A 25,933-nucleotide genomic window follows, 5' to 3' on the forward strand; every position below is an offset into this window, starting at 1 on the left:
TACCTATCTTTGGACTTACATCTCAACTCTTTTTTTTTTTTTTAATCTGGCTTCTAACCGCATTACTCACATGATAGTATTTTCTTAAATGTTATCATAGATATCTTGATTACCAAATCTGATGGTTTTTCCCCTCAGTTTCCACCATTCTTGGTCTTTCAGTAGTATTTTGTGTTTTAACTCTACCCTATATTTTGTTGTTATTCAGTTGCTTCAGTTTTGTCCCACCCTTTATGAACCCATTTGGGGTTGTGTTGGTGAAGGTACTGGAGTGTCTGACAATTCAGGAAAATTAGTCTTCCTGACTGCAAGCCCTGCACTCTATCCACTACACCACCTAGCTACCCTACCCTGTACACTGATACCTAAAATAATACTCTGTAGTGCTTTGATGAGTACTTTCTCTTTCTATGATATTATTTCATTTCTAAGGGTTCCTTCTATCTGTCAGACAGACCATTCCTTTTAGTTTTCCTTTGCTGAACAATTATCCATGGCATACTCACTAATTGTAGGTCTTCCCTAAGATGCTTTTCTAGGTCCCTTTTTCTTCCTTCTCTGACATTCTCTCTCTCTCTCTCTCTCTCTCTCTCTCTCTCTCTCTCTCTCTCTCTCTCTCTCTCTCATCTCTCACTTCATCAGGTCCCTTTAGTTTCATTATCTTCTCTGTGTTTATGGTTCCCACATGTTTATATCCAACCCTATCATCCTTGCTGTGCTTCCATTCAACATCACCAATCACCAACTGGACATTTCAAACTTGATATATAAGAGACAGTCAAACACAAAATGTCCAAAACAGAATTTAGTATCTTCTTTCTTAAATCCACCCCCTTTCTAATTCCTAAATTTGTAATGTACACAGTGATTTTCCCAATCTCTCAGTCTACTCTACTGGTTTTATCTTTGACTCATCATTTTCATTCACTGCACATATCACATTATTGTCAGATCTTGTCATCTCAACTTCCACTTACCTGATATGTATTAACTTCTCTCTTCTCACACACTAAGCACCCTAATTCAAATCTTCATCAGTTCTCACCTGTACTACTTCAATAGCCTCATAACGGGTCTTCATCCTTCAAGTCTCCCCATTCTAATCAATCTTCCACACATCTGTCCTTAAGAACATCTGACTGTATTAGTTCCCTACTCGATAAACTTCAATGACATCCTATTACCTCTAGGATCATATATAACCTTCTTACCTGTGGTTTAAACATTTTCTCTATCTGCCCCTGATCTAACTCTCCAAACTTTTTTCATCTTCCCTCCTTTCATGCTTATAACATTACAGTCAAACTGACCTTTGTAGTATTTTTCAGTTCCCATATCCATTTCTGAAATATATTTCCTCTCACCTCTACTTTTTTTTTTGCAACAAATATTTATTTTATTTTTTCCAGTTACATGTAAGGGTAGTTTTCAACATTCATTTTCATAAGATTTAGAGTTCCAAATTTTTCTCCCTCCCTTCCTCCCTTTACTCTCCCCTCCACAAGATCGCAACCAGATTATACATGTACAATCCACAAGTGTTCTTTTTAGCAGGTCTTTCTATGGGGGTGGATAGTAAGCTTCATCAGCAGTCCCTTGAGATTGTCTTGGATCATTGCATTGCTGAGAGTAGTTAAGTCATTCACCATTGCTCATTGAACAATATTGCTGTCACTATGCACATTGTCCTCTCAACTCTGCTCACTTCACTATACATCACTTCATGAGTCTTTCCAGGTTTTTCTGGGATCATCCTGTTTGTCATTTCCTATAGCACAAGACCATTCCACTACAATCATTCACCACAGCTTCTTCCATCATTCCTCAATTGATGGACATTCCCTTGATTCTCAATTCTTAGCCACCAGAAAGAGTTGCTATATTTTTTGTACAATTTCCCCCCTTTTCCCTTTTTCATGATTGTTATTGTTAACTGTTTTCCTTCCATACTATTCCCTTCCCCATGATATTTATCCTCTTATCCACCTTGTTTCATCCTATCCCTCTTCAAAAGGGATTTGCTTCTGTCTGTCCCCTCCCCCACTCTGCCTTCCTTCTTTTGCCCCTCTCTCTTTCTCCTCTTCCCCTCCTATTTTCCTGCAGGGTTAGAAAGATTACTCCGCCCAATTGAGTGTATACATTATTCCCTCCTTGAGCCAATTCTAATGAAATTGAGATCTTTGAGCCAATTCTGATGAGTGTTATGCTCATTTACCACCCAGATTAAATAGATTACTCCACCCAGTTGGGTGCCTGTGTTAGTCCCTGCTTGAGTCAACTCTGATGAGTTTAAGGTCTTTGAGCCTTTTCTGATGAGTGTAAAATTCATTTACTGCCCTGCTCCTCCCCCATCTGTTTCCCCACTCTATAAGCCTTTTCCTGTTTCTTTCATGTAGGATTTGACCTCTGTCCTTCCCCCTCCTCCAGTGCATTCCCTTTAACCCTCAATTTAACCCTAAAGATGTCATCATGGGGCAGCTAGGTGACACAGTGGACAAAGCATCCACCCTGAGCCCAGGGGGATCCCAGCCCAAACCCGGCCTCAGACACAATACAGTCACCCAGTGCACAACCCCAGGTATGTCCCCCAACTCCATTTTTTTATAGTTCTCTATGGTCTTGTATTTGAAAGTCAAATTTGCCATTCAGTTTAGGTCTTTTCATTATGAATACCTGAAAGTCCTCTTTTTCATTAAAATCCTATTTTTCCTCTGAAAGATTATGTTCAGTTTTGCTGAGTAGGTGATTCTTGGTTATAATCCCAATTCCTTTGCCCTCTGGAGTATCATATTCCATGTCTTCTGGTCCTTTAATATAGAAGCTGCTAGATCTTATTCTATCCTGACTGGGACTCCATACTACTTGAATTCTTTCTTTTTGGCAGCTTGCAATATTTTCTCCTTGACCTGAGAGCACTGGAATTTGGCTATAATTTTCCTAGGAATTTTCCTTTTGGGATCTCTTTCCGGACGTGATTGGTGGATTCTTTCAATTTCTATTTTAGCTTCTTCTTCTAGAATTTCAGGTCAATTTTCCCTGAGATTATCTTGGTAGATGATGTCTAAGCTCCTTCCTTGATCATGGTTTTCAGGTAGACTCATAATTTTCAAATTACCTCTTCTTGATCTATTTTTCAGGTCAGCAGTTTTTTCCCAGAAGATATTTAACATTGTCCTCTATCTTTTTTTTTTTATTCATTTGGATTTGCTTTATTGTGTCTTGGTTTCTCAAAAAGTCACTGGCTTTCATTTGTTCAATCCTCATTCTTAGGCAATTATTTTTATCAGAGAGCTTTTCCATTTGGCTTTTCAAACCATTCACTTTTTACTCATGTCTTTCCTACATCACCCTCATTTCTCTTTCCATTTTTTCTTCTACCTCTCTAACTTTATCTTCAAAGTCCTTTTTGATTACCTCTATGGCCTAAGACCAAATCATATTTTTCTTGGAAGCTTTAGATATAGGGGCCCTGACATTGACATTTTCCTCTGAGGGTGCACCTCAATCTTCCTTGTCACTAAAAAAAAACTTTCTTTTGTCCTCACCTTTCTCTGTTTACTCATCTTTCCTTTCTTTTACTTGACTTTTAGCTCCTTAAAGTGGGGCACTGTTTCCAGGTTGCAGTATCCCAAGCTTCAGAAGTCCCAGGTGGTATGATTTAAGGAAGATCAGGTTTTTCACTTGCCTGGCCTGTTCCCTTGTCCATAGATGACCCCAGACCAACTTGGTAATAAACCAGCTTTGTGTGTTGTGGTTTTCAGCTCCAATGAGCCTGTGCCCCTCCCCCACCTGGGACACAGCTACTCAGGCCTACCTCCTGGTTCCCAGCAGGCATGAAAACCCAAGTTCTGCCTCACCACCCCTGTAATCTCCCCCGTGCCAAGGGCTCAGCCCTCTCACTAGACTGTGAGCTTAGTTCCAGATGACACTGGCCCTGCAGCTGATTCAGAGACTCTGGAGGTTTCCTTCTCTGGTGAGGACTTCCTGGGACTGGATCTTTGTCAGGGTGACTGTGGGGTTGGGCTCCATTCCTGTATCAGCACAGTAGCTCCCTCTTTCTGACCTTCCAAGCTGTTCTTGGTTAGAAGATGATTTCAGCACATTTTCTGTGGGTTTTGTTGCTGTAGGCATTGTCCTATGGCATTATTTGGATGTTTTTTGTTTTGGGGGGGTTTTGTTTTTTCTTTTTGGAGAGAAAATTGGGGTAAAGTGACTTTCCCAGGGTTACACAGCTAGTAAGTGTTAAGTGTCTGAAGTCAAATTTGAACTCAGGACCTCTTGACTCCAGGGATGGTGCTCTATCCACTGTGCCACCTAGCTGCCCCTAGATGTTTTTTGGAGTGATCATGTCATGAGTTCGAGAGCTCACTGCCTTTCCTCAACTCTACATCTTATAATCAATCCCTAATTTCTTTTAAGGGTTTCCTGATAGTCCTTGGGTGTAGGTTACACTTCTGCCCAGGAGATCAAAGCCAGTAGCATTATTTCTTCTAAGTATATTGTAAGGTCCTGATGGGCAAGAACTATTTTTTTTCTTTTGTTTTCTTTTCCTTAGTTTTTAGCAAACTGTCTGGCACATATTAGATATTTAATCCATTTTGTTGTTGCTATTGTTGATGTCATAAATGGACTAAAAATCTATGCAACTTTCATCCATGTTCTTAAATAAATTCTTTACAGGGTGAAGAGTGTTATTCAAGCTTCAGGAAGCCATGCTTCCCTTTATATTGTATGGATATCAATGTAGCAAACAAAATATATATGTCATCCCTTACTTTCTCTATATGACTGGCTTATTGTTTTTGCAGTCATACTTTTCTCTGATTCCATTTTTATGCAACTATTTCTATATCGTAATATGCTCATAATCACCCTGTTCCTCTTTACTGACATTTGGTTCATTTTCATTTTCATTTTCAACTTTGCTTCTTCACTGGCCATGATACACAATGACCTACAGCCATGCAACATCGTTAAAGGAATGTATGAATGTATATGTGTATACGCATGCATGTATACACATATAAATGGATATGTGTATGTGTATATATACAAAAACACACATTAAAATCATGTGAAGTATGTAAAAGAAAAATATTAATACCAAATATTGTACTATGTTTTAGACTTGTCTGTCAAGTATATATTTGTACATATACACAATACATGTATATATATACACATATATGCATACATATACTCCCATGTGTATAATATATACCCACAATTCTTATACACATGTACATACATTATTTAACAACAATAATGTATATCTAAGCCATTTCTAATTTGAAGAGACAGATGTGTCCAAACTCGTGTGGTAACCCATGAACTCTGACATGACCCTCTTCCCTAAGAAAGATATCTTAACATAAAGCCTTTGCTAACATTCCAGAATTGAGAAAACCAAGTGACTATCTCATTCTTCCTGGACACCCATCTCATTACTGGAATTTAACAAAGGGATCTCTTCTTTTCCACTGATTGTTTAATTCTTTCTCAATGTAGAAGGGTGGGTATTAGTCTAAGTGGCCAGTAAAGAAGTAGCTACCTTTAGATGGGTCAATAAAAAAAGCAGTTCATTAGTGGGGGAGACAAAGGTATATGTACAATAAGAGTTATTCTCTGTTAAAAGGTTTGGTATCGCCCTTTATCAGTTTCTTCAAGAAACGATTTTATATTTTGTTTTATTTTCCATGTACCTTTTCAAGGGACTTTTCCCCGAAGTCTGAAAAGGGCTTTAGAGAAAAATATTATTTCAACATAAACTGAAACTGGGAATTTTTTAACATGATTCCAAAGGTACCTTGTGTGTATTTGTGTGTGTGTGTGTGTGTGTGTGTGTGTGTGTGAGAGAGAGAGAGAGAGAGAGAGCATAAATAACCAGGCTACATGATCAACAGACTATGCAGATTAAATATATGTCAACAGACTTGCCTTTTAACCAAATAAAGCTGAATGAATTACTGACACATATTTGATGAAACACAAAATTGTTATGGTGTTCCATGGTAATGAGGCATAACTGGTAAGCAACAGACATTAATGGCTAATTAGTATTACTTTTACAAGGCAAAACCTAATTTTGATATTGTTTTCTTTTCACTTTGGCAATTCTTCAAAAATTATACTGAGGATTAATTGTTCCTATTTCCCCTATATATCTTTCTCACACAAAAGACCTGATGCTCCTAACAGTCAGTCTATATTTTAATTTCAGGTAAATACATAACAGAAGAAATGCTTTGAAACTTAGTCATACTAAAATATGATCCTTATCAGTCATTGAGGGTACATTTCTGGATTTGGATTAAAAAGGCCTAGATTTGAATCCTGATTCTATTATTTACTATCTATGAGACCTTGGGTAACAATTTAAAACTCTCTGGAGGAATAGAGAGTGAACTTTCCCTTGACCCCATAGCCATCCACTTTCTCTTCACCCTAAATTCCTCTTACCTTCCATGACTACATTTCTAGAAAGGAATCTCTACAAATACTAGATATATTACCTCATAGTTTTATTTTTTAAATACAATGTAATATAATTTCTACGGACACCACTCTGACAGAGGTTCATGCCAGCTGAACAAGACTTAAATGACTGAGAGTAAGCTGTCTGATGATACTAAGTTACAGGGAATTTGAAACAACAAAACATTGAAAAAGTTTGTAAGGAAATCCTAGAGTTCTCGGTAAAACTGGTGGGCTAGATGCAGCTCTTTCAGGCTCCTGACCATTATTAAATGTTAGGGGTAGTGATGTAGATTACTGGGCCTGGAGTCAAGAGACAGGAGCTCAAATGTGGTCTCAGGCACTTACTAGACTTATGAACCTAGGCAAATCACTTTACCTCTGTTTTCTCAGTTTCCTCATCTATAAAATGGAAATAATAACAGCTCCTACCTCCCAACAATTTTATTGGATCAAATGAGACAATAATTGTAAAGAGCTGAGCACAGTGCCTGGCATATAGTAAGTGCTATTATTTTTCTTTTCTTTTTTTTCCCCTTAATAGTATTTTCTCCCAATCACATGTAAAGATAGTTTTCAACATTCATTTTAGGAAGATTTTTAATTCCAAATTTTTGTGCTGATGTCTCTTTCTTCCCCAAGATATCAAACAATCTGATATAGGTTATATATGTATAATCATATAAAACATATTTCTGGATTAGTCATGTTATGAAAGAATCAGAACAAAAAGGAAAAACCACAAGAAAGCAAAAGCACAAAAACAAAATTAAAAAGTGAAAATAGTATGTATGTTTTGATCTGCTTCAGCCTCCATAGATCTTTTTTGTGGATTCTAAGTGTTATTTAAATGTTTGCTATTATAATTATTTTCAACATGAGTAGGTACACTTAAGAAATTGACAAAAGACAAAACTGGGCTTGATTTCTTTTTTTGTTGTTGTCTAAGCTTAAGAAAGTGATGGAGAAAATGTTAATAAAGCAAATTAAACTTAAAAGTGCGATGAATAGGGGCAGCTAGTGGATTAAAGCAGTGGCCCTGGATTCAGGAGGACCTGAGATCAAATCCAACCTCAGAAACTTGACACTAACTGTGTGACCCTAGGCAAGTCATTTAACTGCCATTGCCCCGCAAAAATAAATAAACAAAAAAGTATGATGAATGAATTGTTTTTCTAGATGTCCAATTGTTAAACACTTCCCACCATGTCCCTAGGAAAATTTCTAAGAAAAAAGAGCCCAGAACTTGAAATATTTAATTAAGCTTCCTTATAATTTTCCCTAGAAAATTCCATGATTTTTCTTCAATTGAAAGAAGCTGTATATGAAAGTAGTTTTCTTGTGTACAACAACAGAAATGTTGATAACTTTTTTTTTTCAGGGCAATGGGGGTTAAGTGACTTGCCCAGGGTCACACATCTAGTAAGTGTCATGTGTCTGAGGCCGGATTTGAAATCAGGTACTCCTGACTCCAGGGCCAGTGCTTTATTCACTGTGCTACCTAGGTGCCCCCAAGTTGATAACTTTTCAGCAAATTATAAATCAGCTTTCTTTCATAGATTTGTCAAGATGTAATAAAACTTTATTGTTTCCACCATTTTTATTTTTTATTTTTTTTTGTCCTAAATTTCCTTAAGCCTCACTGATTGTGCATCTTTCTGAACTTCTCTATTCACTTATGAGGATGAAGTTTCTTGACAAAATAGGTTGCAAATTCTTCCACATAGTATAATAATTTTCTCCTTCGTCCCACATTCTATGAGGCCCATGTGGCAGCCCATATGAAGTGGATGAGCTATAATTGTTTGTGTCTGGGTTTATTCTTCAGTTAAAAATGGCTAATAGAGATATATTCTCATGTCTCAGTACTTGCCTCAGTTCTAATGCCACATGCATGGAGAATGTTTCTGAGGTAGAAATTTATGAACAATTTGACGAAGCTTCCGGAGGCAATGTTTTCGAAAAGGGAAAGTTACTTGAAAAGTTCGAGAAGGAAAGAAGCATGTCTGTGGTTCTGAGCAAAGTATCAAAAGTCAATTAAAAAAAGAATTCTCCCATTTGATGCTGGATCCATTAAAAGTTCTAACCGGCTAATAGGCAACATTTTAATCTGCTGGTAGAAAAGTATCAGCAAGTTGGGATTACTCTCATAACAATATTTTTTATGGTATTCTTAAATGCACACAAATAAAGAGAAAGCTTGCTCTATTAAGACCGACTTTTTGTTGTAAGATACAAAAGTTCAGAATACCACCATCTTTAAAGACTTGGATTTTTGCCAAAAAGCCCAGGCAATGAGTGTTTGGGGAAGGGTAAGAGATCTAAGAAATTATCTGTATGTTGATGTCATGTTAAGATCCATATATGGAGGTTTGCAGAAAGCCTGGAGCTTTCTGCCTTTGTTAGAGACCCTAAAAGCAAAACATAGAAGTCTCAACCATGGTGTCCCAGTCTCTCTTTTACTTAAACTCCTTAGTTGCTTCTTTCCTACAGCCAGGAAAGAGGAAGAGGAGGAAGATGAGGAGGAGAGAATACAGAGCCTGGAGAAGTGAAGTCACTTGCCCTAGGACATACAGGTAATAAGACTCAAAGTCAAGGTTCAAAACCAGGTCTGCTGACTCCAAAACCAACATCATCCATCATACCCAACCCTCCTCTACTTCTTTGCTTTTGTTATACTTTACATGTCATCATGCTTTCTAACTCTCTACCTCCTTGATACCAAGGAAGTATAAAAATCATGGTCTTTTGAATGATGTTTAAAAATATATTGTTGTTGGGGCAGCTAGGTGGCACACTGAATAGAGCATCGGCCCTGGATTCAGGAGGACCTGAGTTCAAATTCGGCCTCAGAAATGTAACACTTACCAGCTGTGTGACCCTGGGCAAGTCACTTAACCCCAATTGCCTCACAAAAAAAAACAAAAAACAAAAAAAATATATTGTTCTTGTTGTTGTTGATGCTAATTTAATTTCTAAATTTTTAAATTGATTTTATTTAAATGGTATGCAGAATTGTCTAGAGGCAAAAGTACCAAATGAAGAGTCAGAAGACCTTGATTTAGATTCTTATTTTTTTGCTTATTAAGAATTTGATCTAGGGGCAGCTAGGTGGCGCAGTGGATAAAATACTGGCCTCAGACACTTGACGCTAGTTGTGTGACCTTGGGCAAGTCACTTCACCCTCATTGCCTCCATCGAAAAAAAAAGGAATTTGATCTTGAAATCTTGAGCAAGACATTTAACCTCACTAGGCCTCAGTATCTTCATCTGTAAAATGAGTGCTTTGAAGTAGATGGTTACTAAGATCCCTTTGTGGTAAAAAATGGAAGTTTTAGCTGAATCATTTGATAGTTGAGAGCATGCTACTGAAGCAGCTTTTGAAAGACTGCCCTTTTGGGGAGGAGACCATGACGAATGGCTGTGCGCCTTCTGCTGCCTGGAGAGATGGCCAAGCATGCCATGTCCAAGGGCACCAACTTCTGGGATGGCAATTTAAAAACTGAGAAGGAATGGAAGTGGGGTTCTCTGGGTTTTTAAACTTAGCCAGGGTGGCACATGCATGTGCTAGTTCTCGGCCTGGTGGGCAGTTTGGCATTTGGTGAGTTTTATAAAGGAAAATAGACTAAGCTTAGATCTAAGATTATTCATTTGTATTTCTACTCCTCTATTTCCCTAATTGGTATCACCTTTTGTTGTCTAATTAATTCCCAAGCAATAAAAACTAATCCCTCAGAGATTTAAGCTCAGAGGCTTCTTTTTTATTGTGGTCTGGGAGACATTGAGGGCAAAATTAAAAGGGGGAGTTTAATGTTCGTATATCCAATTTTAAATCTCACACCTTCCAGCTCTAAATCTAATGACCTGGATTTTGAATAGGTGAAATCAGGTCAAAAGGAAAAATGAAAGTATTATAAAAAGAAAAAAGTTTGCATGCACACACATGCAACTAGGAAGGTTGTGTGTGAAAGGATAGTGGGATAATCAAGTGATGATGAATGATGATCTACAGATAATGGCCACATTGTTGTTCCATGAACAAGACATTCCATCTCTCCACTCCAAGCATTTACTTAGTTTCAACCTGCTGACTAGAATTCACTCCTTTCTCACTTCCACCTATTGGCTTTTCTGGCTTCCTTTAAGTCCCAGCTAAAATTCTATTCTACAGAATGCCTTTCACAAAACCTCAATTCTAATGCCTTCATTCTTCCAGTTCTTTTTTTTTTCTTATCTATATCCTTTGTATATATTTGTTTGCTCATTGTTTCCCACATTAGATTGTCTTTTGCCTCTCTTGGTTTTGCCAGTACTTAAAAAGGTCTCATAGAGCAAATAGTTAATGAACGCTTATTGACTCTTTAATTGACAGTCTTGCATTTTGCTTTATGTGATGAGAATGAAGCACCAAGTCTTTTTAACACCATTCTAAAAAGTCATATTTGGGCAGATAGGTGGCCCATTGGATAGAGCACTGGCCCTGGATTCAGGAAGACCTGAGTTCAAATCAGGCCGCAGACACTGAACACTTACAAGCTGTGTGACCCTGGGCAAGTCACTTAACCCTAATTGCTTCCCCCCCCAAAAAAAAAAAGTCATATTCTCCAACTCTGTAAAAGCCTATCTAGGGGAAATTATCAACAGAAGGAAGACGAAGGGAGTGTGTGGATAGGAAAAGAAAAAAGCTCTTAATGTGGATAGATTGTTAATTGCTATCCCATGTCCCTGAGGGATGGATTTGTCTGTGTTGCAGTTGTAGTGCCTTGGGATAATAAATTAGCTATCAGCAAAATCCAATTCAATTAAATTCAGCTCAGCTCAATTCAATTCAATAAGCATTTATTAAGACCTACTATGTTCCAGGCACTTTGCTAAGGTACAGGTAAACCAAAACTACAATCCTTGCTATATAAAAGGTTACTTTTATACTGGGGTGATACACAATATACACAAATAAGTGAGTACAAAACTAATAATATATACAACAGAATGTATTGAGAGAGTTCTGAGAACTAAAAGGATCAGGAAAGGCCTCCTTTTAGACCTAAAAATCTAATTTTTTTCTTTCTCTTTAAAACCAGCACTCTTGGGGCAGCTAGGTGGCACAGTGAATAAAGCATAGGCCCTGGATTCAGGAGGACCTAATTTCAAATCTGACCTCAGACACTTGACACTTACTAGCTGTGTGACCCTAGGCAAGTCACTTAACCCTCATTGCCCTGCCAAAATAAACAAACAAATAAACAAACAAATGAATGAATAAGTAAATAAATAGATAATTAAATAAATGAATGAATGAATAAAGTAATTAATTAACAGATAAATAAATAAATGAAACCAGCACTCTGTAGATGGATCTAAGATTGTGGAGTAAAGACAGGGATTCACACAAACTTTTCCAAATTCCCCTCCACATAATTTAAAAATAATACCTCAAATTAATTCTGGAGATTTTGAAGCAACAAAAGGACAGAATGAAACTACCTTCTAGCCCAACACAACTTATAAGTTCAACAGTAAAGGTACATCTCACTAGGGAGAGAGCAAAGAATGATCCAGCAAAAGCTATTACAGATACCTCAGGGGAGAAAATGGATATTTAATGAAATAGAGGACTTTCAAGCATTTCTGATGAAAACACCAGAGCTGAAGAGAAAACTTGACTTTCAAAAACAAGACTCAAGGGAAGCATAAAAAAGGTAAACAAGAAAGAGAAATCACAAGGGATTCAATAAGGTTCAACTGTTTACATTCCAACATAGGAAGATGACACTTGCAACTCCTAAGAACTTTGCCACCATTAGAGTAATTAGCAGGAGTATACAAAGACAGAGGTAACTAAGATGAGATGATATAAAAAACAAAAATTAAGAGATGATAAAGAAGGAGCCACTGGGAGAATGGAGAAAGGTAAGTACACTGGGGTAAATTATCTCACATAAAAGAGGCAAGAAAGCTTTCAAAGTGAACAAGGACATGGGATGGGCCAGATAGGCAAATCTTGAATCTTACTCTCATTGGAACTGGCTAAAAGAGGGAATACCACACTGAGTTGGATATAGATACCTAGCTTTACCTACAGGGAATTAGGAAGACAGTGGAACAAGAAAAGGGAGAAGGATGCATCTGATGGAAGGAAGATTAGATTGGGAGAGGCTATGATCAAAAGCAAAACAATTTTGAGGAAGGACAGAGTGAAAGGGGAGAGAGGAAGAAGGGTAAATAGTAAGATGAAAGAAGGAAAATACAGAGTTAGTAATCAAAATTGAGGATGTGAATGCGTTGAATTCATATCTAAAAATGGAAACAGATAGCAGAATGGTTTACAAAACAGAATCCAACAATATGTCCATTCCAAGAAGCATATTTGGAATGGAGAAACAAAGTAAAAGTAAGGCACTATATCACAATTTATTATGCTTCAGCGGGGGGGGGGGGGGCAGCTGGTGGGGAACAGAGGTAGCAATTTTCAGTTCAAAACAAAAGCATTGGTTTGCTATACTGTTGTGGGAGTGGAGCCCCACCCTACTATTCCACCACCAGAGACCAGCCCCAGGCAGGCTATGCTAGAGAAATTTATCCCTGGAGTCTCTGATTCAGCTACAGTACCAGCATCTCCTGGAACTAAGCTCACAGTCTTGTGAGAGGTCTGACCAGGTGGCTGATGGGAGAATACAGGGGTCTTTGCTGGAGCTGAGGTGGGATTCATTTGTTCTACCCCAGCAGGGAACCAGGAAGGAATCTTGAGTAGTGGCAGCCTGGGGGGATTTGGGGGTTGGAGGGGTACAGACTCCTCAGAGCTATTAACCCAGCAAAATCTGTGTTTCCTGGTTGGATAGCAAATAGGCTTTGGGTTATTTACAGACCTGAGCACAGGCTAGGTAAGTGAAGAACCTGCCCTACCTTAAATCACAACACCTTGGACCTTAGAAGCTTAGAACAATACAGACTGGAAGCCCCACAGTGCCCCACTTTAAGATGGACTTAAAAGTCAAGAAATAGGCAGGCAAGATGAGCAGACAGAGAAAGATACAGACCATAGAAAGTTTCTTTAGTGACAAGGAAGATCGAGGTGCACTCTCAGAAGAGAGATAGCAATGTCAGAGATCCTATATCCAAAGCTTCCAAGAAAAAATATGAATTGGTCTTAGGCCATAGAGACACTCAAAAAGACTTTGAAGATAAAGTAAGAGAGGTAGAGGGGAAAAAAATTAGAGTGATTTAGGAAAGTCATGAGAAAAAAGTCAACAGCTTGAAAAGTCAAATGGAAAAGCTCTCTGAGGAAAATTATTGCCTAAGAATGAGGATTGAAAAAATGGAAGCTAGTGACTTTATGAGAAACCAAGACACAGTAGAGCAAATCTAAATGAATAAAAAAAAATAGAGGGAAATATGAAATATCCCCTTGGAAAAACATCTGACCTGGAAAATAGATCCAGGAGAGATAATTTGAAAATTATTGGACTACCTGAAAACCATGATCAAGGAAAGAGTTTAGACATCATTTTCCAAGAGATTGTCAGAGAAAATTGCCCAGATATTGTAGAAAGAGAAGGTAAAATAGAAATGGAAAGAATCCACTGATCACCTCTTAAAGAGATCCCAAAATGAAAACTCCAAGGAATATTTTAACCAAGTTCCAGAGAAAAGTTAAAAGAGAAAATATTGCAAGCAACCAGAAAGAAACAATTCAGGGACTGTGGAACCACAGTCAGGATAGCACAATTCAGGGACTGTGGAGCCACAGTCAGGATAGCACAAGATCTATCAATTTCTACATTAAAGCATCAGAGGGCATGATATATGATATTCTTGAGGGAAAATGAATTGAGATTACAACCAAGAATCACTTACCCAGCAAAATTGTGTATACTCTTTCAAGGGAAACAATGGGACTTCAATGAAAGAGAGGATTTTCAGGTATTTGTGATGAAAAGACCTGAACTTAATAAAAAATGTGACCTTCAAATGCAAGACCCTAGAGAAGCATAAAAAGGTGAAGAGGAAAAAGAAATCATGAGGGATGTTAAAAGGTTAAACCGTTTGCATTCCTACGTGGGAAGATGATATGTCTAGCTCATAAGAAATTCCTGAGTATTAGGGAAGATGATAGGAGTAAATTTAGACAGTGGGCACAAGTGGGAATTGATTATGAAGAATGATACCCTGTAAAGCATTTATTTTTTTGTTTTGTAATTTTTTTGGGGGGGGGGAGGTGGTCAGGGATGGGTGGCATATCTGGGATTGTGGAGGTGGTGAGTGTCTTATTTCTGAGGCTAGATTTGAGCCAACACATCTAGCAATCTAGGTGAAATGGATGTATATATGTGCATGTATGTGTATGTATGTATCCCAGATAAACAGAAGATCCTATCTTTTAAAAAATAAACAAGTGAGCAAAACATCCATGAGCTCCCTAAGAAAAAATCCCCCAAACTAGATAGAATCACAATTAAATTCTGGGGGACAGCTAGGTGGCGAAGTGGATAGAGCACCAATCCTGGATTCAGGAGAACCTGAGTTCAAAAATCTGGCCTCAGAGACTTGACACTTACTAGCTGTGGGACTCTGGGCAAGTCACTTAACCCAAATTGTCTCACCAAAAACAAAAAGAAAATGAATTCTGTTATGAACAATAAATTCCCCAAACTCTGTAAGATATTTGTGAAAAAAGGCAGAAAAGGACCCCTACCAAATACCTTTTATAACATAAATATGGTTTTGATACATAAATCAGGAAGTTTCAAAACAGATGAAAACTATAAAACAAGTTCTCTAATGAATATTGGTGTGAATTTTTAAAAAATAAAATAATAGCAAGAAGATTACAATAATACTTCAAAAATATCATACTCTGTGATTAGATGGGATTTATGATTCATATGAAGGGTTGGTTCAAAATCAGAAAAACTATCAGCATAATTGACCATATCAGTAACAAAACAAACAAATAAAAAAATATATGATTATCCAATAAATGCAGAAAAATCTTTGACAAAATGCAACCTTATTCCTTTTTAAAAATAGGAGAAACTGGGGCAGCTAGGTGGCACAGTGGATAAAGGACTGGCCTTGGATTCAGGAGGACCTGAGTTCAAATCCAGCCTCTGACACTTGACACTTACTAGCTGTGTGACCCTGGGCAAGTCACTTAACCCCAATTGCCCTGCAAAATAAATAAATAAACAAATAAATAAGTAAACAAACAAATAAATAGTAGGAACCATAGGGATAAAGGGAGTTTTCCTTAAAATGATAGGTAGCATCAACCTAAAACTATTAGCAAGCAAAATCTGTAGCTAGGATAAACTTGAAGCGTTATCAGTAGGATCAGGGATGAAGCAAAGATGAACATTATCACCACTATAATTTAACATTATACTAGAAATCTAGTTATTGTAATAAAGGAAGAAAAATTGAAGGAGTCAAAATAGGCAGCAAGGAAACAAAAGTTTCATTCTTTGTAGATGATATTACATACTTAAAAGAAATCTATTTGAAATAACTTACAAAATTATTAAAGCAGCAAGATATAAAATAAATCCACACAAATGATATATATCTAATATATACACACATATATGCATATACATTTATACACACACACACACAAACAAAGTCCATTAGCAAGAAATGGAAAAAGAAATTCTATTTAAAATAAGTGTAGTCAACAAAAACACTTCAGAGTCTATCTGCCAAGACAAACTCAGGAACTATATGAACATAAATACAAAACAATTTTCACACAAATAAAGTCAGATCTAAACAAATGGATAAATATTAATTACTCATAGGGAAGCCAAACCAAAATAATATAAATGATAATTCTACCTAAATTTATTTACTTATTTAGTGTCATCCCAATCAAATACCTAAATTGTTCTACAGAGCTAGGAAAAAGAATAACAAAATTCATTTGGAAGAAGAAAATGTCCAGAATATCAAAAGAATCATAAAAAAGAACGTGAAGAAAAATGATCTAGCAATCCAGATTTCAACCTATACTACAAAGCAGTATTCATCTAAACAATCTGGTACCAGCTAGGAAATCAAACAGTGGAATAGATTAGTTACACAATGCATTATAGTAAATGACCAAAGTAATCTAATGTTTTATAAACTCAAAGATCCAATCTTTTGGGAAAAGAACTCACTATTTAATAAAAACTGGTGGGAAATCTGGAAAGCAATTTGGTAGAAATTATGTATACACCAATATATACCATATACCAAAATAAGTTCAAAATGGGTATGTGACAGAAATAAGAAGACTGTTACCATAAGTAAAGTAGAGGAGCATGGAATAATTTACCTGTCAGATTTATGGATAAGGGAAGAACTTATAGCCAAAGAAGAAATAGGGAGCATTACAGTATGTAAAATGAAAAAATTTTATTACAGTAAATTAAAAGGGATTTTGCCATCAATATTAGAAGGAAAACAGAAAACTGGTGGGGGGGGTGGATTTTATAGTATGTTACTCTGATAAAAGCCTCATTTGACAAATATATAGAGAATTTAATCAAATGTATAAGACTATGAGTCATCCCCCAATTGATAAATAGTTAAAGGATATGAACATGTAGTTTTCAGAAAGAGAAATCAGTGATCTATACATATATGGAAAAATATAAATCACTATTGATTAGAGAAATGCAAATTAAAATAACTCTGAGTACCAATTCATAGCTATCAGACTGGTTAATATGAAGAAAAAAAAAGAAAATGACAAATGTTGGAGGGGTTGTGGGAAAATTAAGACACTAATACATTTCTTGGTAAAGTTATGAACTATTCTGTAGAGCTATTTGGAACTACTCCAAAAAGGCTACAAAACAGCACATACCTTTTGATCCAGGAGTAATATTAGTAGTTCTGTATCCCCAAAAAAGAAAGAACAAAAGAAAGAACGAAAGAACGAAAGGAAGGAAGGAAGGAAAGGACCAATATGTACAAAGAAACTGATGCAGTATGAATGGAGATTGAAGAATACTTTTTGTTTACCTTATTTTTTTTGTTTTATTTTCTTTATTATTATTTGTTCTGTGTTCTCTTTCACATGATAAGTAATATGAAAATATGTTTTGCATGACTTTATGGGTATAACCTATATTGTTTTCCTTCTCAAGAGATTAGAAGGAGAAGGAGAAAGAAATAGAATTTAAAACTCAAAATTAAAATAACAACAACAATAATAGTATTAATAATAATAATAATAAATTGAGTAGATAGATACAGAAGGTGGACTGTTATAGGAGGATATAATACATTATGGGAACTAATATGAAATGAATCTAATGAGTTAAGTTCAATATGGACTGAGTGTCTTTAAGTGTTAAACAAAGAAAGATGTTTATTTTGTCCTTAAGGAAATTGGAAAGCTTCTTAAAGAAAATCATGGCCATATAAATGAAGTAGAAAGGAGAAAAAGCAAGAGATACTATGGAAGTAGAATCAAGAAGACTTGGCTTTTCATGTGGCATAATGGGCTAGGGAGAAAGAAATAACAAGTATAACTTGGAACTTGTGAAGCTAGATGACTGTAGGGTGGGTGGGATATTCAACAGAAATATGTAATATAGGAAGAGGGGTAGTTTTTTAAGGAGAAATGTTACTGAGAAATAACCCATCCACTTACAATGGCTGCTCATTCCATTTTCAGATAGATCTAATCATTGGGGATATTTTCCCTTCTATCAATACTAAGGACATGTTAAGTTTGAGATGTGACATGTAAATGTACTTATTAATAAGGCAATTATTGATTTATGATGGATGTAGACTGAGAACAGGAGTAACAATTCAACCAAATTTTATCATAATTTGAGGTTCAGCTTCACATGTATTTAAAGGGGAAAATAAGGGATGGAGCTAAGATGGCAGAGAAAAGGCAGTGACATGCCTGAGCTCTCCCCAAGACCCCACAAATACCTTCAAATAATACCATACAACAATTCCTGGAGCAGCAGAACCCACAAAAAGACAGGGTGAAATTATCTTCTAGCCAAAGACAACTTAGAAAATTAGAAGGAAAGGTATGTTGTACAGGGTTGAAAGAGAGGACTTTCAGGCATTCTTGATAAAAAGACTCAGGTCTTAATAAACTTAATAGAAAATTTGACCTTCAAATGTAAGACCCTAGAGAAGCATAAAAAGGTAAACAGGAAAAAGAAATCATAAGGTATTTTAAAAGGTTAAACTGTTTACAATCCTTCATAGAAATAAGATACTGGTAACTGATAAGACCTTTCTCCTTATTAGGACAGCTGGATGGAGTATATTTAGAGGGCACAGGTGTGCATTGAATATGAAGGGATTATATCTTTAAAAATAGAATTAATGGTGAACAAGGAATACATTGAGAGAAAGGGAAAGTGAGAGATGGGATGGCGTAAAGTATCTCACATAAATGAAACAAGCAAAATGGGGAAGATGGGGAAGTCGCTGGGGAGAGAGTGAACTTTACTCTCAACAGAATTGACTCAAAGAGGGAATAACATACACATTCAATTGGGTATAGTAATCTATCTTACCCTGCAGGAAAATAGGAGGAGAAGGGGATAAGGGGTGGTCAGGAGGTTGTCATAGAAGGGAGGGCAGATTGGGGGAGGGGACATTTTGAAGCAAAACACTTTTGAGGAGGGGCAGGGTGAAAAAAGATAGAGAATAGAGTAAATGTCATGGGAAAAGAATAAATAGTATGAAGGGAAATACAGTTAGCAATAGTAAAAATTTTGGAGCAAGTTTTTATGACAAAGGCCTCATTTCTAAAACACGTAGAGTACCGTGTCAAATTTATTAAAATAAGAGCCATTCCCCAATTGTTAAATAATAAAAAGATATGAAGAGTTTTCAGATGAAATAATAAATGTCACTGACTTGACTTTTGTTTTTATAATATACCCATTGCCTTCAAAATGATATCTCCATTATGATAAAAGAACCCCCCAAACTAAGCAAAAATAAATTGATAGAATGAAAGCATCTGATAGTTTAAACAAATTTTTGCCCTAATAGCTCCCTAACTCTTATGTATTAATGGAGGTTTGTCTCATCTGTTCTCTGTGGCCTTCACTGGTATTCAATTACTCAGAGTTTGACTTCTTTTTAATGATCTTTCAATTTATACTATTGTAGCCATTATATACAAGTGTGGGGGCCAAATTTAATATATGAAGAGTTAATTGGGTGGCTCGCCTAAATATTGGGGTCCCAGAGATAATGAGGGACCTCTAGGTTTAAAGCTCCCTCCCCTCAGAAACTGCCTTTTTAGATATTTCTCCCAGGCCAATAAGAAAGGAGCCTTACAGCCTCTGTTCCACAGATGCTTTATTAGGGAGAATAAAGTAAACAGCAAAGGTGAAATTAATAAAATCAAAGACAAGGAAATAGGGAAAAAGAAATACAGATAATCCTCCTAGTTCTAACCTAAGTCTATTCAATACCCAACTTGCTTCCAGTTAAGCTAATTCAAAAGAAAGCAGGGCTTTTGTGTTAACTCACCACCTGGGACATCTGCTCTAGCTGCTCGCAACCACCAGAAGGGAAGAAGAAGGAGGAAGAGAGAGAGCTTGGGAAGAGACTCAGATTCCCCTCAGTGAGTGTCTAATTTTCCTCCCCCAAAAAGGGCAGTCCTTCAAAAACTGCCTACGGAGAGAGGTTTCTCCTTCCGACCTCAGTAGCATACATAACTTCAGGGTGGGCCAGGTGTGGAACCTCCCAAATGAGTCAGCCAAATTCTAATAATTTTACCACACATGTATATATGTTTGTGTGTGTATATGTATATACGTGTATAATATATGTGTATATGAATATGTACATATTTGGTATCAGTTCACAAAATCTTATGTTTTATGTATTTATTTTATCAGTTATTTTCTGCTATATGATAACAGTCAATTACATCAATATGCCATACTTTAAATTTGTTCTTTAGCCATCAGGCGCCAACTTTATTTCTAGTTCTTTACTATCATGAAATGTGTTTCTATGAATATTTTGTCCTTTTCAATAAGGTATTCACTGATAGTGTCATATTCCCATTTCTGATGCTCACTGCTACTTTCTGCAACCTCTAAGTTAGGGGAATGGGATGAGGGAAATAACTGAACTGAAGGGAGACGGATTTACAGTCCCTGTTCAATGTATAATGTGAATTCAGAGTAAATCACATATTGTTAGAGTTGGAAGGAACCTTTAGAGATTATTAAGTCCAGTAGTTCCTAACCTATAGGACCCTGGGAAATCATGCAGTTATTTCACATGATCTAGAAAAGCATACATAACCACCATTGTCAATTATAAGTTTATTTAACTGCAGCAGAATCTCAAGCTTTTCCTGGGATAATAAAGCAAATAAACTTTTAGTATGCTAAAAAAAAAATCTTTTAAGGGACCTAGGTGATTTATTGGAGGGACCTGAGACAGAGCAAAGATAAAAGATTTGCACAGGGTCATATAGCTATTATCTGATCTAAGATTTCCACTCAGACTTTCCGTATTCCAATTGCTATATCCATTACACTATTAAACACAAAGAAGTACTAGGAATAGAAATACCTCCAACTCCCTAAAATGAAACAAAATAAAACAAAACAAAATGCAGAAGTAATGGATAGACATCACAAGGACATAGAAAGATGGGTAGAAAAAATTTACATGTATGTATTACAAGAAAATAATTGTTAATAATGAAATTCTTGGAGGACCCAGAGATCAGATTTTCAGTTCTTTCTCCCCCCAATCCAGAAAGTCAAGTCTCCTTTATGAAATCTCATATGGGGGGGGGGCAGCTAGGTGGTGCATTAGATAGAGTATTGGTCCTGGATTCAGGAGGACCTGAGTTCAAATCCAGCCTCAGATACTTGACACTTACTAGCTATGTGACCCTGGGCAAGTCACCACCCTCATTGCCCCACCAAAAACAAAAACAAAAACAAAAACAAAAACAAAAACAAAAAAAACATAAAGAAATCTCATATGGGACAAGCCCCAGGGAACAAAAGAAATGAACATACATTCTTTTGCCTACATCAGTGACAGACTGGTGGGATTAAACCACCACCTAGATAATAGATTTTGCCTTAAGCAACTTGAGTAAGGGTCTTTTGCATTCTTTTCCCTGATGTCATCTCTAGAGTTCATTTTAATGTAGACAATCTTTAAATCATGTAAATTAATAGAATTGAATTATACTAACCAATTAGCTTTGATCAATGTATAATGACCTGCCTCTCTCAAAAGAGGATAAAAACCCTTAGAAGATGTCAGAAAGGCTTTTATAGCAAGCATGGGTCTTCATGTGATCTTCTAGGTCTTTCAGGTCTTCTGGGTATTCTCAGGCTTTTCTCCTGTTCTTGCTAACTGGCATGTTGAAGTTTTCTCCCTGGTTTCTCTATCATGCAGCATCAGAAGTTAGGGAGACACATGGTCAATTCTTTACTGATATAAAATTAATAAATTAAGAATATGCTTACTGCAAACTGGTGTAAATAGAAATAGCAATAATCATTAACTATTAAAAACACAGTGTATATATGTGTGTGTATATATATATGCATATATTTAAATAAACATATACATATAGGTTTACATATATTCCTATATTCATTATACATACACACATATATACACATATATACAAAACACCTATCATATATACCAAAATATACATAGATATATACTTCTATGTGTAATGATTGGAATGACGCTACCTACTGGAGACTTGCTGTGGAGAGCTCCACCATGAGGAAAATGCCTCAGAGGCATTGTGGCTTTTCCTTGGCGTCAGGAAATGACGTTTGCTCATGGGTGCTGTCTATCAAGTCTACCAGCCAATCAACTGGAGGAGCCTCCTATGGTCTGGGAGGAGACAGGAAGGAGGAAAGGGAGCCTGCGCAGAGAGCGCTGGCCTTTTTGGCTTCCGGACTTGATGGTGGTGGCGGCAGAGGACTTCACAGGAGATTTGAGGAAAGATAGGAATGCCAGGCTGTTAGAATTCTGTTCTCAATCTTTTTCTTTCTATTTTCCAATAAACCCTTAAAAACCTAAACTCGTTTTATCAGTGATTTTTAGTCAGTTTCCCCCAGACTGGGGGAACACATTAGAATCCACATTTAGAATCTTAAATTACACATATGTATGTATGCATATCTATCTATCTATCTATCTATCTATCTATCTATCTATCTATCTATCTATCTATCTATCTATCTATCTATCATCTATCTATCTATCTATTTATCTATCTATCCTTATTTGTGTCTAATGGCAGTCAGGTTCTCTAGGGTGTGGGGAAGGAAAGAGAAAAAGAAATTTACATGATAACTTTGTTGTATATTTGAATGGAATAGCAAATTAGGCGTAGTAAATTTGCAGTTTCATGTGTAGTCATATTTTTAGTGTACTATGTTGTGGAAATGCTTGTTTTATCCCATAAATTTAAAATAAAATTTAAAAAATAATTAAATAAGGGGGAAAGTAAAATATTGGGAGGAAATCAAGGTACCAATAACTCATCATATCTTATTAGAATATTTTATACTCATTAATCCCAGCTATTGTAATTCTAGTTGTCACCTCAGTTGTTCTTTGTGTTGCCTATGTATTATCTAGTTAACTACCTCACCTCCTGGAGTAAACCTACAATAACTTTCTTCAGAATCCCTGAATGTACTTGTATTTCTGTACTTCTGAATTGAACTGAAACTGACAAATTGTGCTATACTTATTCACTTGAGGGTAGTAATTGTATGAGTTCCTGTTTCAATGAACAAAAGTGAGTTGGATAAAATCTACCCCCTGCCTCCTCGCCCCAATCTGGCCAAGTGCATAGGCTTGGCCCCATTTCCAATGGACAAGGTCTTTGAAGGACCAATTTTTTTCACTTAGAAGTTCTAATAAAGAGTGTAGTAAGTTTATAGTTTGGTCCTCAGCAAGGCATCAAACCTTTAAATAAAAGGTGATTTTGCATGAATTTTTCATTTTTTTTAAAGTTTTAAGATACTATAAACAACTTAACTTACCATTTTCTAACAATGCTGCAGATGTGGAGTTGAACACTGCCACTTTCCTGAATATTTCTGTGGCGTGTGAGTATGTGTTGTTGTTGTTGTTGTTGTTGTTGTTGTTGTTGTGTGTGTGTGTGTGTGTGTGTGTGTGTGTGTTCTATGGAGCAGAGAAACTGACAACCTGCTGTGCACATTTGTGTTCAATAAGGACAAATTCCAGGGAAAAACAATTTCCTTCATTTCATCAAATGGAACATCATAGTCCAAATAATAGCCATTTGGTAAGGGAAAACACACATGCTTATTTTCACTTTGTTGCCTCAGAAACTGCTTAAATTCCTCCTTTCTTTCCATAATTTTATAAGATCATTTTGTGGATAAAAAACAAAATCAAACAAAGAAAAAAAATACCATGATCATTGATCTTCAGGTCCACTCTAATGTATGTATGCAACATAAAAATTCTGTATACAAATGCTGGGAAGAATTAGAATATAATCTGTATGATGACTGTATCAAGGTTGCTTAGGTATTCCTGATAAAGTAAGTCATTGCTTTTGGGAATTATGATCATGAGAATGAGCACAAGAAGCTCATTATCTAGATGGATATGCTTGTCTAGGTAACCAAATATTACTGCAGATGTTTAAGGGGAACCAAATAGTTACATATTCTTCTGTAGCTAGGTAATTCAGTGGACACAGTACTGACCTAAAGTCAGGAAGACCCAAGTTCTAATCCAGCCTCAGACACTAGCTTTGTGACACAGGGTAAGTCACCTAACCTTTGAATACCTCAGTTTCCTCAAGTGTTAAATAAGGAAAATAACAGTATCTACCTCTCATGTTTGTAGTGAGGATCAAATAAGTGAGTTAATATTTATAAAAGGCTTAGCATAGTGGGGGGAGAATGATATAAATACTTACATTTTTGCCTCTTCCCCCCTGCCTAGCTGTCTAGACAATGATATCAAGGAATGAGGGAAAAAATTTTATCTGGTGTTTTACAGATAAAGAAGAATTTCATTTCAAGGTGAGAACCTACTAGTGGAAGGTAACCTCTTTGAGGTCAGAGGTTTTTTTGTGTGTGTTTCTTTGGTCTTTTCATCTCTGTTGTCCAGCAGAGTGCCTTAAATTTTTAACAATTGCTCCGAGTTCTATCCACTATGATCAAGCTTATATACAAATAAACAGAGAAATGGATCAGGAATGCTCTGTCCCAATATAAATTATTAGTTAATGGCATAATTGACACTCAAATACAGGCCTTTCAAATACTAGCTCAAAGATGTTTCTTTTGAGCTTTTTTTTTTAATGTTTTTAGATTGATATTATAATAATAAAAATGTCTCTTTTCTTGGATTTGTTGGCAAATACAATTTTAATATTCTCCCCATTTCGAATTTAAACCTTGTACAATAGTAATTATTTACCATAATATATTTAACTATTTATTTAAAATATTTTATCCTTTGAAGAGATCATCCTGGAGAAAGTATCCGTGCACCATGAGACAATCTAAATGCAGGGGAAGTAACTGGAAATCTGGCGATCTTTAGCTAATGTACAGTTTCTAGGAATGATTTGAATACTGGAAGGGGAAATATTTAAAGTGAGAATTCTTTTTGCTGGCTACAGAGGAACAAAATTGTTCTCTTATATATTTGGCCTTGTGACCAGTGTTTGATGTGCAGTCAGGAAGATTTAGGTTAAAATCTTGCCTCAGTTATTTAAGAACTGTGTGATGTGTCTAAAACAATAGTTTCTCTAAGCCTCACTTTCCTGATTTGTAAAATGGGAATAGTAATAACACTTGCATTAGATATTTGTGATTAGAAAGCTCTAGATAAACGTTAGCTTTTGCTATCTCCATAATTAAACAATTTCTAAAACTCTGATATTACCTTAAGAAAGTCCAAATGGAAACAATCACCATAATCCACCATGTGTGTAGTAGTAGTAGTAGTAGTAGTAGTAGTAGTAGTAGTAGTAGTAGTCATAGTAGTAGTAGTTTTTGTTGTTGTTGTCACCAATTAAGATTTTCTTTCTACTATAAGTCAGTGGGATTTGTTTTGCTTTTATTTTTTGCTGTTTGGGTTTTTTTTGTCACTAAGGAATTACTGTCAATATATTTCCAATTTTCTTACCTTAGTTCAAATATATTTTGAATAGCTTTGGACATTTTAAAATCATAATGAAAGTTTGATTCCTTGGGTATTTTCTTTTTACTTTTCTTTACTGCTTATAGGTGATTTTATATACCCAGCGTGGGCGCTGTATCAATATACAAGTTTTGCCTTATAATTATCCTTATTCCTAGATCTGGCCCTAGGCAAAACTTTGAGTAGGGTAATTTGCCCACCCTAACTTTCCCTTCCCTATTCTTCTATATACATATATTATTGTCGTTGTTGCTATTTTTATTATTGTTGTTATTATTATTGCTTA

Source organism: Dromiciops gliroides, chromosome 6, assembly GCF_019393635.1.
Source record: "Dromiciops gliroides isolate mDroGli1 chromosome 6, mDroGli1.pri, whole genome shotgun sequence".
Taxonomy (NCBI): Eukaryota; Metazoa; Chordata; class Mammalia; order Microbiotheria; family Microbiotheriidae; genus Dromiciops; species Dromiciops gliroides.